We start from the raw sequence: 18523 nt of genomic DNA, 5'->3' as shown, positions 1-18523 counted from the left end.
CCACAAGAGAAAAATGTGCCAGTTGCTAGGTGATGACTTTCAATCTATCATTTTAAGCAATAAATATAAGATGAAGTTATGAGGAGAGAAGCTATTCATAGCTAAAACTCTAGCTAAAATGGCTATTATTTATTGCACGGAACTGAAATCGGATGAAGTTGAGAAACCCAACGTACCAACCCAGAAACCAAGATACTACACCAGCGGACATCTTTCAAGGACAAACCCAAAGGTCAATAGAGAGCAAGGATTTAGGAGGAGGATGGAGAGGATAAAGGTTCAAAAAAAAAAAAAACAACTGGACTCGACTGTGTCGCTTATTATCATGCTTCAAAACATAAAAGGAAAAAGTAATTGATTCATTATTCAGAACTTTCCCATTTCTGAAAAAGACAAAAAGTCCCCCAGACCCTATCAGTTAGCTAGCAGGTGGCAATAATGTACTTGGCACAATGACATATGCGAATGCTGTGTAAGACCCTGCCCTCTGAGAGCAGGGAAGTCAGTTTGGAAATACAGGTAATGCAAGTGAAACAATCAGAGGATCACAAAAGGCATTAAAATCCATTAGGTAAAACCTATGTCTGGCCTAAAGCAAGTGCTCAATCAATGCCAGGTTAACAATTAAAAATTATATAGTGTGTATTATTGCTGGTTCTATAAGGCAGAGACCTCAGCTGTCTAAAGCACAACTGAGAATTCCAAAGCCCAAGGACAAGCCCCACCCCTTTCACTACCCGTTTACTTTTGCAAACCCGATAATCTAGAAGAGTGGTTCTCATACTTTAGCGTATGCATCAGAATCACCTGGAGAACTTGGTGAGACACAGATCCCTGGGTCTCACCCACAGAGTTTCAGACCCAGTAGGTCTGAGTAAGGTAATTTGCAGTTCTAATGTGTTCCCAGGTGATAGTGATATTTCTGATTTGGGGAGCACATTTTGAGAATTACTGGTCTCAAAGATTTTAAGTAAATTTCAAAACACGAAAGAGGATAATAAAAACAGCTAGTATTTAATGTACTCACGATGTCACTATGCTTCAAATCCTCCATTAGGGGATAGATAGATGATAGATAAAGAGATGTTAGATAAATAGATGATAGAAAGTCTCTAATTTTCATATATGCACGAACACAAAGATAGGCATTACTTATTTCTAATTTTATAGATAAAGACCTAGAACTGGGCTTGGAGAAATTAAAACACTTGCCTACAGCATGTAAGAGGTAGAACACAGGCTTGAACTCTAGCCTGTCTCAATTAAAGCCCACACCCCTTCCCCATACTGTTCTGCATCTCTGCGAGGCAGCAGTCACCTGCCAACAACAAAAAGATATCAGCTTACAGTGTTGGAAGAGCTTAAAAATCAATCGAAACCGGAAAGAACAAAAAATGCACAGTAGCCGGGGGTTTTTAAGGCAAGACAAGACAGCCTGACCCTCTGCAAGCTGGAGAGAAGGGACGAGTGTGAGCCGCACAGTTTCATTGCTTGGGGTGACCCCTGACAGTGGTGGATGGCTGGGCCTCCCTGTTGGCTCTAACTTTGTTGCAGCTGAAGCAGAAACTGGCTGGCATGAACTTCAACATCCAGAGAAAGGATGAAAGGAGATGCCTTAAAGTTATACTTTCTCTGAAGGGCTCACATTTCCCTGCATTGAACTTGACCCCCAATAATAATTATATGTGGAAGCTAAGAGGGTAAGAGCTATTGAAAGTGTCTCCTCTCCCTCCTCCTTACGTGAAGAAGAGCCCTTGGTTTCCCAGGCCAAGAGTGGCCATGTAACCCTTTCCCTTCATCGTATCTCCTAGCCATACGCTTGCTGCCTGGCCTGAGATGACTCAAGCCACTTGGGTTTTGCTCCACCCAGATATTCTGATTTGCCTCATCAAGGCATCAGTGTGTCCTCAAAGCTCTCCCAGGTGGTTCTGATGGTAGCCAAATACGAGAAACACTGTGTAGTGTCTTGTCTTGGTTTATATCTACAGTCTCTCCTTCTGCTGCTTTCTCCCCCCTCTAAAACATGCTCACTTTATCCAAACTCTAGGAAAACAATACTTACATTGACCTCGCATCTCCACAAATTACTTGCCATCTATATTCTTAAAAATAGTGGAGGTTATACATACTTGTTTATTTAGACCCATTCAGTATTTAACCCCTCAAAAGCAGGCTTCGGGCTCTAGTATCCCATCCACGCAGGGTTTTTTGGTTTTCTTCTGGTTTTGTATTTTAATCTCAGATACTGATAACCTACAACTTTTTCTCATTCCTCATCTTCCTCAACTTTAATGATGTGGTTGATACTAGAGACCATTTAATCTTTGAATCCCTCTCAGGCCTTGAATTGGTGAACTTGCTTAATACTGCGTTTCCCACACTACGTTTCCTACCTTACCAACCATTGCTTTCATGTCACTTTTATTCTTTTCTCATCCTCTACCCTGTATTTGTAGAAATTCCTCAAAGTTCCATGCATTTCCATTTTCCCTTAGAAATCTTATCCATTTTCAGGAATCCAATGATCACTTTTTTAAAGGGTCTCTGCCATCCTTATCTGCTGCCCAAGATTCTCAAAAAGTCTAGACCTTGGGGCTTCCCTGGTGGCGCAGTGGTTGAGAGTCCGCCTGCTGATGCAGGGGACACGGGTTCGTGTCCCGGTCCGGGAAGATCCCACATGCCGCGGAACGGCTGGGCCCGTGAGCCATGGCCGCTGAGCCTGCGCATCCGGAGGCTGTGCTCCTCAACGGGAGAGGCCACAGCAGTGAGAGGCCTGCGTACCGGTAAAAAAAAAAAAAAAGTCTAGACCTAGATTCCACCTATATAGTCCACCTGTATATCCCTATCAGGATTTCAACGTCAGCATGTCCCAAATGAAATCATTATCCTCTACCAATCTGTTTCTTCCCCGCCCTTCTTTGTTACGGAGTCACCCAAGGTTGAAACCTTGACATTTTCTGGGAGTCATCTTTGTTTTCTTCCTTTCTTTTCCCGCCAGTAAGAGCACATTCCCTATAATTATGCAATGCCTTCATTGAGGTACAATAAGCTACACCTAAAGTGTCCAATTTGATAAATTTTGACATATGTATATATCAATGAAACACACAAGATAGTGAACAGAACCATAACCCTTAAAAATTGCCTCAGGCTCTCCTTCCCAAATGTCTCTGTCCTCCCCACCCAGATAACTATCTGCTTTCTATCACTAAAGGTTATTTTGCACATTTTAGAATGATATTGATCTTTTCCTGTGATTATTTGCCATTGTGTTCTTTTGTGAAGCATCTGTTTAATCTTTGGCTAAAATGTTAATTTATTTGTTAAACAAATTTATTATTATTATTACATTTTGAGGGCTCTTTATATATATTCTGAATACAAGCCCTTTGTGAGCTATATGATCTACAAATATTTTCTCCCAGTCTATGACTTGTCTATTCTCATCACGGTGTCTTTTGAAGAGAAGTTCATAATTTTGATGAAATCCAATTTACTTTTTTCTTTTATGGATCATGCTTTTGGTATTGTATCTAAGAAATTGTTGCCTAATCCAAGGTGGAAAATATTTTCTCCTGTGTTTCCTTCCTGAAGTGGTATAGTTACAGGCTTCACATTTAAGTCTACGGTCTATACTCCGTCCATTTTTGTATATAGCTTGAGATATATATCAAAATTCCTTTTTTTCTTTTGCATATGGATGGTATATTGTTCCACACCATTTGCTGGAAACTCTAACAAAACTCTTTCTCTGCTTTATTGAAATCAATTCATCGTACATGTGTGGATCTCTCTTTTTTGGTTTCTAGACCCTTTATTTTGTACCATTGATCAATCTGTCTACAAGGATGTCAATATGACACTATCTTGATTATTGTAACTTCATAAGTCTTCAGACCAGGAAGTGTAAAGTTCGTTCATTTTGAAAGAATTGGTTATTCTAGGTCTATTGAATTTCTTTTTTTGAGGCATTTATTCCTCATTATTTTTTTAAATTTAATTTTATTTATTTTTTATACAGCAGGTTCTTATTAGTCATCCTTTTTTTTTTTTTTTTTCGGTACGCGGGCCTCTCACCACTGTGGCCTCTCCCGTTGCAGAGCACAGGCTCCAGACGCGCAGGCCCAGCTGCCATGGCTCACAGGCCCAGCCGCTCTGCGGCATGTGGGACCTTCCCGGACCGGGGCGCAAACCCGCGCCCCCTGCATTGGCAGGTGGACTCTCAACCACTGCGCCACCAGGGAAACCCTAGTCATCCATTTTATACACATCAGGGTATACATGTCAATCCCAGTCTCCCAATTCATCACACCACCAACCCCACCCCCTGCTGCTTTTCCCCCTTGGTGTCCATACGTTTGTTCTCTGCATCTGTGTCTCAATTTCTGCCCTGCAAAGCAGTTCATCTGTACCATTTTTCTAGGTTCCACGTATATGCGTTAATATACGATATTCGTTTTTCTCTTTCTGACTTACTCCACTCTGTATGACAGTCTCTAGATCCATCCACATCTCAACAAATGACCCAATATCATTCCTTTTTATGGCTGAGTAATATCCCATTGTATATATGTACCACCAATAGTGGCTGTATCAATTTACATTCCCACCAACAGTGCAAGAGGGTTCCCTTTTCTCCACACCGTCTGCAGCATTTGTTGTTGGTAGATTTTCTGATGATGCCCATTCTGACTGGTGTGAGGTGATACCTCATTGTAGTTTTGATTTGCATTTCTCTAATAACTAGTGATGCTGAGCAGCTTTTCATGTGCTTCTTGGCCATCTGTATGTCTTCTTTGGAGAAATGTCTATTTAGGTCTTCTGCTCATTTTTCGATTTGGTTGTTTCTTTTTTTAATATTGAGCTGCATGAGCTGTTTATATATTTTGGAGATTAATCCTTTGTCCATTGATTTGTTTGCAAATATTTTCTCCCATTCTGAGGGTTGTCTTTTTGTCTTGTTTATGGTTTCCTTTGCTGTGCAAAAGCTTTGAAGTTTCATTCGGTCCCATTTGTTTATTTTTGTTTTTATTTCCATTACTCTAGGAGGTGGATCAAAAAAGATCTTGCTGTGATTTATATCAAAGAGTGTTCTTTCTACGTTTTCCTCTAAGAGTTTTTTGTTTTGTTTTGTTTTGTTTTCTGCAGTACACAGGCCTCTCACTGTTGTGGCCTCTCCTGTTGCGAAGTCCAGACTCCGGGCGCGCAGGCTCAGCGGCCATGGCTCAAGGGCCCAGCCGATCCGCGGCGTGTGGGATCTTCCCAGACCGGGGCACAAACCCGCGTCCGCTGCATCGGCAGGTGGACTCTCAACCACTGCGCCCCCAGGGAAGCCCCTTCTAAGAGTTTTATAGTGTCCGGTCTTACATTTCGGTCTCTAATCCATTTTGAGTTTATTTTTGTGTATCGTGTTAGGGAGTGTTCTAATTTCATTCTTTTACATGTAGCTGTCCAGTTTTCCCAGCACCACTTATTGAAGAGACTGTCTTTTCTCCATTGTATATCCTTGCCTCCTTTGTCATAGATTAGTTGACAATCCAAGTTCTTCCAATTGAAGAACATGGTATATCTCTCCATCTGTTGGTATTACCTTTAATTTCTTTCATCAGTGTCTTATAGTTTTCTGCATGCAGGTCTTTTGTCTCCCTAAGTAGGTTTATTCCTAGGTATTTTATTCTTTTTGTTGCAATGGTAAATGGGAGTGTGTCCTTAATTTCTCTTTCAGATTTTTCATCATTAGTGTATAGGAATGCCAGAGATTTCTGTTCATTAATTTTGTATCCTGCTACTTTACCAAATTCATTGATTAGCTCTAGTAGTTTTCTGGTGGCATCTTTAGGATTCTCTATGTATAGTATCCTGTCATCTGCAAACAGTGACAGTTTTACTTCTTCTTTTGCAGTTTGGATTCCTTTTATTTATTTTTCTTCTCTGATTGCCAAGGCTAGGACTTCCAAAAGTATGTTGAATAACAGTGGTGAGAGTGGACATCCTTGTCTTGTTCCTGAGAATGATGTTTGCTGTGGGTTTGTCACATATGGGCTTTATTATGTTGAGGTAGATTCCCTCTATGCCCACTTTCTGGATAGTTTTTATCATAAATCGGTGTTGAATTTTGTCAAAAGCTTTTTCTGCATCTATTGAGATGATCATATGGTTTTTATTCTTCAGTTTGTTACTATGGTGTATCACATTGATTGATTTGCGTATATTGAAGAATCCCTGCATCCCTGGGATAAACCTCACTTGATCATGGTGTATGATCCTTTTAATGTGTTGTTGGGTTCTGTTTGCTAGTATTTTGTGTGGGATTTTTGCATCTATATTCATCAGTGATATTGGTCTGTAATTTTCTTTTTTTGTAGTATCTTTGTCTGGTTTTGGTATCAGGGTGATGGTGGCCTCATAGAATGAGTTTGGGAGTGTTCCTTCCTCTGCAATTTTTGGAAGAGTTTGAGAAGGATGGGTGTTAGCACTTCTCTACATGTTTGATAGAATTCACCTGTGAAGCCTTCTGGTCCTGGACTTTTGTTTGTTGGAAGATTTTTAATCACAGTTTCAATTTCATTACTTGTGATTGGTCTGTTCACTTTTTCTATTACTTCCTGGTTCAGTCTTGGAAGGTTCTACCTTTCTAAGTATTTGTCCATTTCTTCCAGGTTGTCCATTTTATTGGCATAGAGTTGCTTGTAGTAGTCTCTTAGGATGCTTTGTATTTCTGCAGTGTCTTTTGTAACTTCTCCTTTTTCATTTCTAATTTTATTGATTTGAGTCCTCTCCCTCTTTTTCTTGATGAGTCTGGCTAATGGTTTATCAATTTTGTTTATCTTCTCAGAGAACCAGCTTTTAGTTTTATTGATCTTTGCTATTGTTTTCTTTGTTTCTATTTCATTTATTTCTGCTCTGATCTTTATGATTTCTTTCCTTATGCTAACTTTGGGGGGTTTTTTGTTCTTCTTTCTCTAATTGCTTTAGGTGTAAGATTAGATTGTTTATTTGAGATTTTTCTTGTTTCTTGAGGTAGGCTTGTATAGCTATAAACTTCCCTCTTAGAACTGCTTTTGCTGCATCCCATAGGTTTTGGCTCGTCGTGTTTTCATTGTCATTTGTCTCCAGGTATTTTTTAATTTCCTCTTGATTTCTTCAGTGATCTCTTGGTTATTTAGTAACGTATTGTTTGCCTCCATGTGTTTGTGTTTTTTACGGTTTTTTCCCTGTAATTCGTTTCTAATCTCATAGCGTTGTGGTCAGAAAAGATGCTTGATATGATTTCAGTTTCCTTAAATTTACTGAGGCTTGATTTGTGAACCAAGATGTGATCTATCCTGGAGAATGTTCCGCGTGCACTTGAGAAGAAAGTATAATCTGCTGTTTTTGGATGGAATGTCCTATAAATATCAATTAAATCTGTCTGGTCTACTGTGTCATTTAAAGCTTCTGTTTCCTTATTTATTTTCTGTTTGGATGATCTGTCCATTGGTGTAAGTGAGGTGTTAAAGTCCCCCACTATTACTGTGTTACTGTCGATTTCCTTTTTTATAGCTGTTAGCAGTTGCCTTATGTATTGAGGTGCTCCTATGTTGGGTGCATTTATATTTATAATTGTCATATCTTCTTCTTGGATTGATCCCTTGATCATTATGTAGTGTCTCTCCTTGTCTCTTGTAACATTCTTTATTTTAAAGTCCATTTTATCTGATATGAGTATTGCTACTGAAGCTTTCTTTTGATTTCCATTTGCATGGAATATCTTTTTCCATCCCCTCACTTTCAGTCTGAATGTGTCCCTAGGTCTGAAGTGGGTCTCTTGTAGACAGCATATATATGGGCCTTGGTTTTGTATCCATTCAGTGAGCCTGTGTCTTTTGGTTGGAGCATTTAATCCATTCCCGTTTAAGGTAATTATTGATATGTATGTTCCTATGACCATTTTCTTAATTGTTTTGGGTTTGTTTTTGTAGGTCCTCTTCTTCTCTTGTGTTTCCCACTTAGACAAGTTCCTTTAGCATTTGTTGTAGAGCTGGTTTGGTGGTGCTGAATTCTCTTAGCTTTTGCTTGTCTGGAAAGCTTTTGATTTCTCCACTGAGTCTGAATGAGATCCTTGCCGGTACAGTAATCTTGGTTGTAGGTTCTTCCCTTTCGTCACTTTAAGTATATCATGCCACTCCCTTCTGGCTTGCAGAGTTTCTGCTGATAAATCAGCTGTGAACCTTATGGGAGTTCCCTTGTATGTTATTTTTCCCTTGCTGCTTTCAATAATTTTTCTTTGTCTTTAATTTTTGCCAATTTGATTACTATGTGTCTCAGCATGTTTCTCCTTGGGTTTTTCCTGTATGGGACTCTTTGCACTTCCTGGACTTGGGTGGCTATTTCCTTTCCCATGTTAGGGAAGTTTTCGACTATAATCTCTTCAAATATTTTCTCTGGTCCTTTCTCTCTCTCTTCTCCTTCTGGGACCCGTATAATACAAATGTTGTTGTGTTTAATGTTGTCCCAGAGGTCTCTTAGGCTGTCTTCATATCTTTTCATTCTTTTTTCTTTATTTTGTTCTGCAGCAGTGAATTCCACCATTCTGTCTTCCAGGTCACTTATCCGTTCTTCTGCCTCAGATTTTCTGGTATTGATTCCTTCTAGTGTATTTTTCATTTCAGTTATTGTATTGTTCATCTCTGTTTGTTTGTTCTTTAATTCTTCTAGGTCTTTGTTAAACATTTCTTGCATCTTCTTGATCTTTGCCTCCATTCTTTTCCAAGATCCTGGATCATCTTCACTATCATTATTCTGAATTCTTTTTCTGGAAGGTTCCTCTCTCCACTTCATTTAATTATTTTTCTGGGGTTTTATCTTGTTCCTTCATCTGGTACATAGCCCTCTGCCTTTTTCTTGTCTATCTTTATGTGAATGTGGTTTTTGTTCCACAGGCTGCAGGATTGTAGTTCTTCTTGCTTCTGCTCAGGGCATGTTTTAATTGTTCTCTTTTTTTTTTTTTTTTTTTTTTTTTTTTTTGCGGTATGTGGGCCTCTCACTGTTGTGACCTCTCCCATTGCGGAGCCCAGGCTCCGGACACGCAGGCTCAGTGGCCATGGCTCACGGGCCCAGCCGCTCCGCGGCATGTGGGATCTTCCCAGACCAGGCCATGAACCTGTGTCACCTGCATCACCTGCATCAGCAGGTGGACTCTCAACCAGCGTGCCACCAGGGAAGCCCTAATTGTTCTCTTTTGACCCTGCCATCCCACTTCCAGTAATCTGTCCTGGAGAAAGGGCTCCAAACTCCAGAACTCCACAGTCCAGAGGCCCTCCTTTCCACATGCTGCCTCTCCCCATCTGCACAGGCCTTAATCCAGTCCATTGAACTTCCATACAAATTTTATGGATTTTGACTGGGATTGTATTGAATCTATAAGATCACCTTGGAGAAAATAGATGTATTGTAATGCCAAACCTTCAGATCCATGGGCAGAGTATATCTCTTCATTTATCATGTCTGCTTAAGTGAACCACAGCAGCGTTTTATCATTTTCAGTATACAGGTGTTATTCATCTTTTGTTAGATTAGTCTCTAAATATTGTGAGTTTTACCTTGTTGGGTTCTGTTTATTTTTATATTCCCATAAATATTTGTGAGCTTTGTTCTGGAATACAGTTAAGTTACCTGGAAATTGGAAACGGTTTGATTCTTTTGGGTCTTGCTGTAAAGCTTTGTTAGGCAGAAAAACAGAGCAGCACTTAATCCAGGATTAATTTTTCTCCGTTAGAGAAGTAAAGCCCTTCTGAGTACTCTGCTTTATGCCTTGTGAATTATGACATTTTCTGCTCTTGCTGGTGTGAGCACGCAATCTTCCTGGCCCTCTGAGAGATCCTCGGGACTGTTTCCTTTGATCCTCTTGGATTGTTCTATTCTCAGCCTTGGGTACTGATCATTACTCAGCTGAATATGCAAGAGCTATCCTCTACAGACCCGTGGGCTTCTCTCTTCTCATGTATTCTCCCATGAAAACTCTAGAGCCTTGGGGGCTTGACCGCACTGTACTCTCATCTTTGTCTCCTCAACTCAGGAAGACCACTGGGATCCTCCTGAGTTCTTTTTCCTTTCCTGTTCCAAAGCCTGGAAACTCTCTCCAACCAATATACTGGAGCCATCACAGGGTTCACCTCATTTGTTTCCCATCTTTCTGAGAACACTGCCCTTCAATGTCTGATGTCCACTGCCTTGAAAAACTTTGTTTCGTATATTTGTCCATTTTTTCAGTTGTTTTAAATAGGAAGACAAATCTAGTCCCTGTTATTCCATCTTGGCTCTAAGTGGAAGTCCTCCATGCCCCATGATTTTATTCTACAGATTTTATTCTCTTCTCTTTCATTCTATACTTTCTATTCCACCGACCTCATTATAACATTGTAAAAACAACAATAAAATAGCTTTCATTTATGAAACCTTGCTCTATGCCAGGACTTGTGTCACACACTTGATAAACATTATGTCCAGCAACCATGGCTGTAAGTTGGGCTTATTTACTTATGAAGTATTTCCAGCATTTAGAACAGTTGATAGTTATGTAAATGTTCTCAACACCTAGGATTGACAGTGCTGATCTTTTGCCGTATTTTCTTCAGCAAAAGCTAAAATTCCCTTTGTATCTTCTTCAGACCAATTTCCAACCTTCCCTTGCTTAAGGTAGCTTTACTCTGGAGTTGGCATTTTTCAGGTCCATGGATTTGTACATTCAAGGTGGACTTATTATCACCATTTTACTAATGAATGATCTGACACTTAGAGAGATTAAGTAACATGCACAGAATCATTCAGTTTATAACTGGTGGAACTAATATTGGAGGCCAGGTCTCTCTGGCCCAAAGCCATGTACTTCACTCCAAGAATACATTCATCTTCCCAATGTCCTGTTCAAATCACATCTTTTACCAATTTTGATTGCTATTCCTGAATTAAATATGTTTCTCATCTTGACTTTGTAGTCCTGACGAAACATGACTTCAGTGTACCTAGCCTTGCCTGCTCTATGAAACCTCTTCCAATCATACAAAACCATGTTTTTCCCCAGTATTAAAGTGAATTTTCTTGCCGCTGTGTCATCACCTATATTTTTTCCTCCATCTGGAATGTCCTCTTCTTCCCCTTTCTGTAGATTAAAAACCATACTGATCTTGGCCTTCTCTGGTGGCGCAGTGGTTGAGAGTCCGCCTGCCGATGCAGGGGACATGGGTTCGTGCCCCTGTCCGGGAAGATCCCACATGCCGCAGAGCGGCTGGGCCCGTGAGCCATGGCCGCTGAGCCTGCACGTCCGGAGCCTGTGCTCTGCAATGGGAGAGCCACAACAGTGAGAGGCCTGTGTACCGCAAAAAAAAAAAAAAAAAAAAACATACTGACCTCTCATAGCTCATCTGACAAAATATATCATTGATTCATTCATTTATTCATGTCAAATATTGATGCCTGTAAAGAGCAAATGACCAATGGCTATTTGAATCTTTGTTCCTTCTCTCCACTGGGTATTCTGCCACTCTACTCAGAACTCTCTAGCAAAGCATTTTTCATCTCTTCCCCCAGCATTTTGCCATATTTTATAGTAATTTGCATATATACTCTCCCTCCTCTATATGGTAATTTTATCTCTGTATTTCCATGAATGTCTAGCACAGTGCCTTTGTACATGCTGGGTGCCCAATAAAGTCTTCTTAAATTGAATTATACACTCAAAATCTGGATACCCTGGGGAATGTAGGAACTGATGAGTATAGTAGTATTTGTTTTTAATTTACTTTCAGCTACTTAAAAAAGTACTGAGTACAAGAGTTTCTTTTTCTAGTACATCCCTAGAGCCTTTTCAAAACATCCAGGTCTCTGGCCCATGTGGAGCCTTGCTAGCCCATGTTGCTCCAACAAACCCCTGAAACACAAAAGGAAATCTCAGCTCTGTGCTTCCACCCACAGAAAATGGCATTCACATCTTAAAGCAAGTTGGCTGACTTTTGTGTCCAAGCAAGTGATATTAGGCCAAACGTTCACACTGATACAATCCGATGTTATCTTATACCACAAACGTTTTGCTTGGGCTTGGTGTAAGTGACTGTATGTTATTATTATTGCCACATAAAGTGCCACTGCCATGAACGGAGTTGCTATCAATGGGTCTTTTTATGGTTACTGAGCTGCAGAGCGACCTTGCTTGAGCTGGAATGACTGATACAGCGGATTCCTCAGCTAATTCCATGCAGTTTAGTCCCATTTTATAGCTCCCCCTGCCTTCCACTAAAACAGGATAGCGACTTTGAGATTATTCATTACATAAGGCAGAAAATAAATCGTGTTAGCGCTATATATTATGAGGAAAAAGTATGCTATATGACACAAAAAGTATTTGGCGCTGTATAGAAATGCTTCGATTTACTACTATGCTCGTGACACATAATTTCGCTCAGCTAGGTGGATTAACTAAAGAATGCGAAGGAAAAAATATCTAAAACCAGAATAAATATTCCAGGCTGCTTCCCTTTATAACTCTGTGTGCATGGACATTGCTGATTCGGACACGTACCATTTCCTTTTCATTATTCATCCTCCCAGAAGCTAGACAGACTAGAATTGTGCTAAGGTATGTTATGAAAAAGTAATGAATTCTCCGCCATATGCACCCTCCCCACACCGTGCTCCATTGTAGCAATATAGCAACTCCCTAAGGCTTTGGTCCAAGGAGGAGCCTAGCATCACCGTCCTTGAAGCACATCCATTTTCATCCCAGACCAGGGAGCATCAGTGGGCATCCTTCCGGTACCAATACAATTTAGATCGGTGAGCACTGGCTGAGTACATATGGTGTGCCAGACACCGCACTAGGGTCAACAGTGGATACAATGTGATGTCTGGTTTTGCAGCTCTCATAACTCAGTTGAACTATAAAGAACTTTAAGATACTGTATTAAGAACTGTCATTACATGTGGCCTCCCCGACAAGAAAAACGTTGTTCAGCCACCCCTGTAATGATGTATCTGGCCTGTGTGCTCTGACCATTAGGTTCTTATTTTAATTTAGAGTTGAGTCCATTCTAACTTTGGTAAAATTCAACAGTTTTCTGCCCAGGACTTAATAAAAATCAATGAAAAGGACTAAATAGTCAGGTTGGACCCACAACTTAAAATAGATTTGATGTAATTTACTAAATAGGTACTAATAAATATATGCATGTTGATTATACATGTATATGCAGTATTAAAGTCTAATAACTAAGCCATAACTAGTATGCACAGCTAACTAAAATTTAATTAAAGTGTGAGCAGTCTTGCTAACAGTGTCGCCCAAAGGGATGTCACCATCATGGTGGGGTCTAGTTCTTTTCAGCTTATTTCCAGGTTCTATATCTGTCTGCTCAGTCCCTTCGGTGGGTCTAAAACTGGTCCCATGCTAGACCATGTGCTTAGTTTTTTATTCCAAGGCTGACATACTGTTACAGAAAATTATTCTCTTTTTCTGTCATTGCTCTCAAGGTTCACGTCTTAAGTCTTCACTTAAGACTTCACTATATTTCATTATATTTCACTACAATCCAAGCTTTTGTTGTTCCTAATTTGCTGTTGCCCAAACGTGTGCAGTGCTGGACTGTAGGATACTCACTATTCTCCACCGTCCGCTCTGCATTACTGTCTGTTCCAGCCACATAGATTCCTTGTCAGTACTGAAATTTAGTGATGTGAGGGGTTCTGTAGAACACCCCAGCGCTCAGGAAGGAAAAGAAGAGCTTCCAGGCTAAGTCCTTTCTGAAAAGTTTTCTGCATTGTGAGGGAGTTATTGATGCACTTCTTTCTTCCTGGGGTTTTTGTGAGTAATCGATACATGCACGTTTATGTGAAGTCTGTAGTGGGATGACATGATGAACAAAGTACCATGGGAACACAGAGAAGAAAACGATGACTTCTGAAATGACAGTGATGTTTGATGATAATAGTTAGAAATTTTGGTCTGGCAGAGGATGTATGGAAGGGCATTCCAAACATAAGGACTAGCAGAGACAAATACAGTAATTTGTTGAAGTGAGTGGCATGGTTAAAGAATGTGTGGTCCCTGGGTGTGACTGGAGTACAGGTAGATTGAGATGAGATAAAGCTGGAGATGGAGCAAGATTTTCGAAGTCCTTGAATGTCATGGTAGAGATTTTGGAATTTGTCCTTTAAAAAAAAAAATCTGTCCTTTGACTTTTGCCCAAGCAGGTTTTGACATGATCTAATTTCCTTTTTCCAAAGGAAATTGACTGCAATAGAGTAGGTGGACCAAGATGGTGAAGAACAGTGGCAGGTGGACCAATTAGGGTCACTGCAGTAATCCAGATGAGAGACTATGAACATCTCAGTGAGGAAGGTAGCAGAGAGAGTGGGAGAGTATGTCATTTCAGATGTAGATTAAAGGGACTTAAAACAAATTGTATGAAGGATGAAGAAAAAGGAGGATCAACGCTGAAGTTTGGGTTTCTGAATTGGATGACTGGGTAGATTGTGATGTCATTAATCCAGATTAAAAATATAGGAGGTGGATGAATTTCTGCTGTAGGGGGATTTGGAGGACGGGGAAAGATAGATATACCACTCTAGCCTAGACTAATCCTTAGCTCATGGCGTGACATCTAGTCATCCCCCTTCTAAAGCAATATCAAGGGACAAGGTCATTTCTATGGCCAATATGAGGAATGAAGCTTAGTTCAGCCAATGCAGGGAGGATGTAGATAGGATTATTGGCTCTGATACTTTACTCCTTGCTATATCCATACCCTTGATCTTGTATCTTTGCAGTGCCTCCCACAAAAGACACAATGTACTTTCATTTCTCTTGGCTTTAAGTTTGACCAATGACATGTTAGTAAATGTGATGCAAGCAAGGGTTTGAAATGTGCTTGTGCGGTGGGGCTTGCTTGCCCTTTTGTACTTCACCTATCACCATCAGGAGTGCTTTCCCCTGGGTCGCTATTTGCCCTTCACGCAGGTTCTACAGAGAACATTTATGAAGCAGAGCCAATGCAGCAGCCACAGCTTGAAGCCAAAACACCCAAACCCACATGAGGAAATAAATATTTTATGCCACTGGGTTTTGGTGTATTTTGTTATGCAGTGAAAACTAACTGATACTGCCAGTAAGTGAAAAATATGGTTAAGGGTGGTGATCCTCTCAGCTTCTCTTCAGCCCTCCTAAGGTTGAGGGAGGCTGGCAGAGCCCCCAGCTGATCAAATGCTGGTCTGAACAGCAGATGGTGCAACCACAGATGAGGTTAAACAGATCTAGTCACATTAGTGATGGGACCCTTCATGGGTTTTCAGCCACCATTCAAAAAGCATCCATTTATGCTCATGAATGGCAATGTGCTTGTGTTTCACAGATGACTAGGAACAGAAATTCCACTACTAGTAGTGGATTTTTGCAAACCTTAATTACTCCCGAATCAAGAAGTTCTTGCTATTTTGAATCTCAGTCTCTTATTCCATCCTAACTCTTAAATTATTTACACAGCAGGCTGGGGGGAGTTCATTTTCTTTTCTGCAGATGTAAACTATCTGGTCAGATACCAACTTTAAATTCTTCAAGACAAGTATTAAGTAGACCTTTGGCCTTTCTTTCACTGGGTAAACAATCCAAACTCATTTAACCTTTCCTCAGAGGTTCAATTTGCCAATTACTGACTGTTTCTTTGCTCTTTTCAGAACCCTTTTCTACTTTGTTATATCTCTTCTAGGTTGTAAAGACCAAAATTGGAATGACCTTTACATCTGAACTGGTGCTAAGTATAATCCCTTTATTCTTGGGTCTTTGAGAAGGTGCCAGGTCAGACAGCTTAAGGTTGGATTGGCTTCCATTGCACAGTTATAGAGGGTCTGTGCTCTCCTTGGATTTCCCAGCCACACATGGGACTCCCCATCTTGTATCTTTGGCATTGATTCTTGATACTTCAAAGTCTTAATCTGTATTTTGTCTTTACCATGATCACTCTAGGTTGTCAATGGTTGTTCTTTGTTTATTTTATTTTATTTTTTTTGCGGTACGCGGGCCTCTCACTGTTGTGGCCTCTCCCATTGCGGAGCACAGGCTCCGGACGCGCAGGCTTGGCAGCCATGGCTCACGGGCCCAGCCGCTCCGCGGCATGTGGGATCTTCCCGGACCGGGGCACGAACCCGTGTCCCCTGCATCGGCAGGCGGACTCTCAACCACTGCGCCACCAGGGAAGCCCGTTCTTTGTTTTTTTTTTGTAGTCCTTATGCTGAAACCATGATTTGTGTAATCTAGATTTGAGATTTCAAAAGTTAAAGACAGACACATTAGTTAGGGGGAAGGGTGAGCTGTGACAAAGCAAGAGAGAAGCATGGACATATATACACTACCAAACTTAGGGTAGATAGCTAGTGGGAAGCAGCCACATAGCACAGGGAGATCAGCTCGGTGCTTTGTGACCACCTGGAGGGTTGGGATAGGGAGAGTGGGAGGGAGGGAGGCGCAAGACGGAAGAGATATGGGAACATATGTATATGTATGGCTGATTCACTTTGTTATAAAGCAGAAACTAACACACCATTGTAAAGCAATTATACCCCAATAAAGACGTTAAAAAAAAAAAGAAAAGACAGACACATTAGGTAATTAGAATGAAGACACACCACTCTTGTAATACTAATCAAAGATAGTAATACTTAGTGATTTACTAAGTATAAATATTATGCAAAGATAGTTATATAATACCATAAGGTATTATTAGTAGTAATACCATTTGGTATTTCCTGCCCAAAGGAAAACTGAAAAATGGCATAATTTCCCACTTTTGTAAAAGGGTTCCCCCAAAAAAATGAGGTGAGGAAAATTAACAATACTCATAATAGCTAATGTTTATTGAGTAATAACAATGTTCTGGGTGCTGTACTGTTTTCATGTCTTAGGTTAGGCTCCCCCCAAAAGACTCAGAGATAAGGAATTTGTGTGAATGACTTATTAAGTTGTGTTCCCAGGACAAACCAGGAAGGAAGTGGAGAAAGTAGGACAGGAAAGGGAAGAAGTCAAGCAAGAAATTTCAGGTGTGCAATTTTCCCCTGGAGGAGCAAGATCACTTCCAGTTGAGAATGACTAAGATAAGCCACCAAAACACTGTGGTATTGGTAGCAAAATGGACACATAGACCAGTGGTATACAACAGAGTCCAGAAATATACCTATATGGTCAATTGATTTGCAATGAAGGGGGAAAGGTGATTCCATTGAGAACGATAGTCTTTTTAACAAATGACGCTGGAATAATTGGCTGTCGATATGTAAAAAATAAATAAAAAATGAACTTCAGTTCATACCTCACATTATACACAAAAATATATTAACTAAAAATAGATCATGGGCCTAAATGCAAAACTTAAAACTATGAGACTTCTAAAGGAAAACATAAGAAAAAATCTTCAGAACCATAGATTAGGCAGAGATTTCTTCTATCACAAAAAATATAATCCATAGAAGAAAAAATTGTTATATTGTATTTTATCAAAATTAAGAGTGTCTGCCCTTTGAAAGACTTCCTAAGGAGGAAAAATCAAGCCACAAACTGAGAAAATATTTGCAAATCTGATAAAGGACTTGTACCCACAAGATATACAGAACAGTCAAAATTCAACTATAAGAAAGCAAACAACCCAATAAAAATGGGAGAGTTTTGAAGATATGTACATGGCAAATACTTACGTTAAAATGTTCAACATCGTTAGTCTTTTGGTAAATGCAAATTAAAACCACAAAGAGCTATCACTTCAAATCTACTAGAATGGCTATAATAAAAATACAGACAATTACAAGTGTTGGTGAGGATGTGGACAAAATGGAATCCTCTTCAGCTGATGGTGGGAATGTAAAATGGAACACCCACGTTGAAAACTAGTTTGTGCTTTCTTGAAAAGTTAAATATATATTTACCATATTACCCAGCAATTCCATACTGAGATATCTACTTAAAAACCAAAACAAAGGGCTTCCCTGGTGGCTCAGTGGTTGAGAGTCCGCCTGCCGATGCAGGGGACACGGGTTCATGCCCCGGTCCAGGAAGATCCCACATGCCGCGGAGCGGCTGGGCCCGTGAGCCATGGCTGCTGAGCCTGCACGTCCAGAGCCTGTGCTCTGCAACGGGAGAGGCCACAACAGTGAGAGGCCCACGTACCGCAAAAACAAAAACAAAAACAAAACAAAAAAAAAGAAACAAAACATATGTCCACGCAAAGACTTGTATACAAATGTTCATAGCAACATTATTCATAATTGCCCAAGAGTAGAAACAATCTAAATGTCCACCAACTGTGGAGTGGAGAAATCAAATGTGTTATAACCATACAATGGGATACTATTCAGGACATAAAAGTAAGAAATTATGATTCATGCTACAACATGGATAAACCTCAAAACTTTTTTGCTAATTAAAAGAAGCCAGACACAATGATCACGTATTATATAATTCCATCTATATGAAACCCCCCAAAAGGTAAATCTATAAAGAAAGAAAATA

The 18523-nt window shown here is 40.1% G+C and overlaps 1 protein-coding gene across 1 annotated transcript in view; it reads left to right on the top strand.

The window, feature by feature from the left end:
- The window catches only part of SAMD12 (sterile alpha motif domain containing 12), a 460979-nt gene that overhangs the window by 430603 nt on the left and 11853 nt on the right, over positions 1-18523 (top strand). The window lies entirely within an intron of this gene.

This window comes from Phocoena sinus, chromosome 17 (genome assembly GCF_008692025.1).
Source record: "Phocoena sinus isolate mPhoSin1 chromosome 17, mPhoSin1.pri, whole genome shotgun sequence".
Lineage (NCBI taxonomy): Eukaryota > Metazoa > Chordata > Mammalia > Artiodactyla > Phocoenidae > Phocoena > Phocoena sinus.
This window is presented reverse-complemented; position numbering and strand designations above follow the sequence as displayed.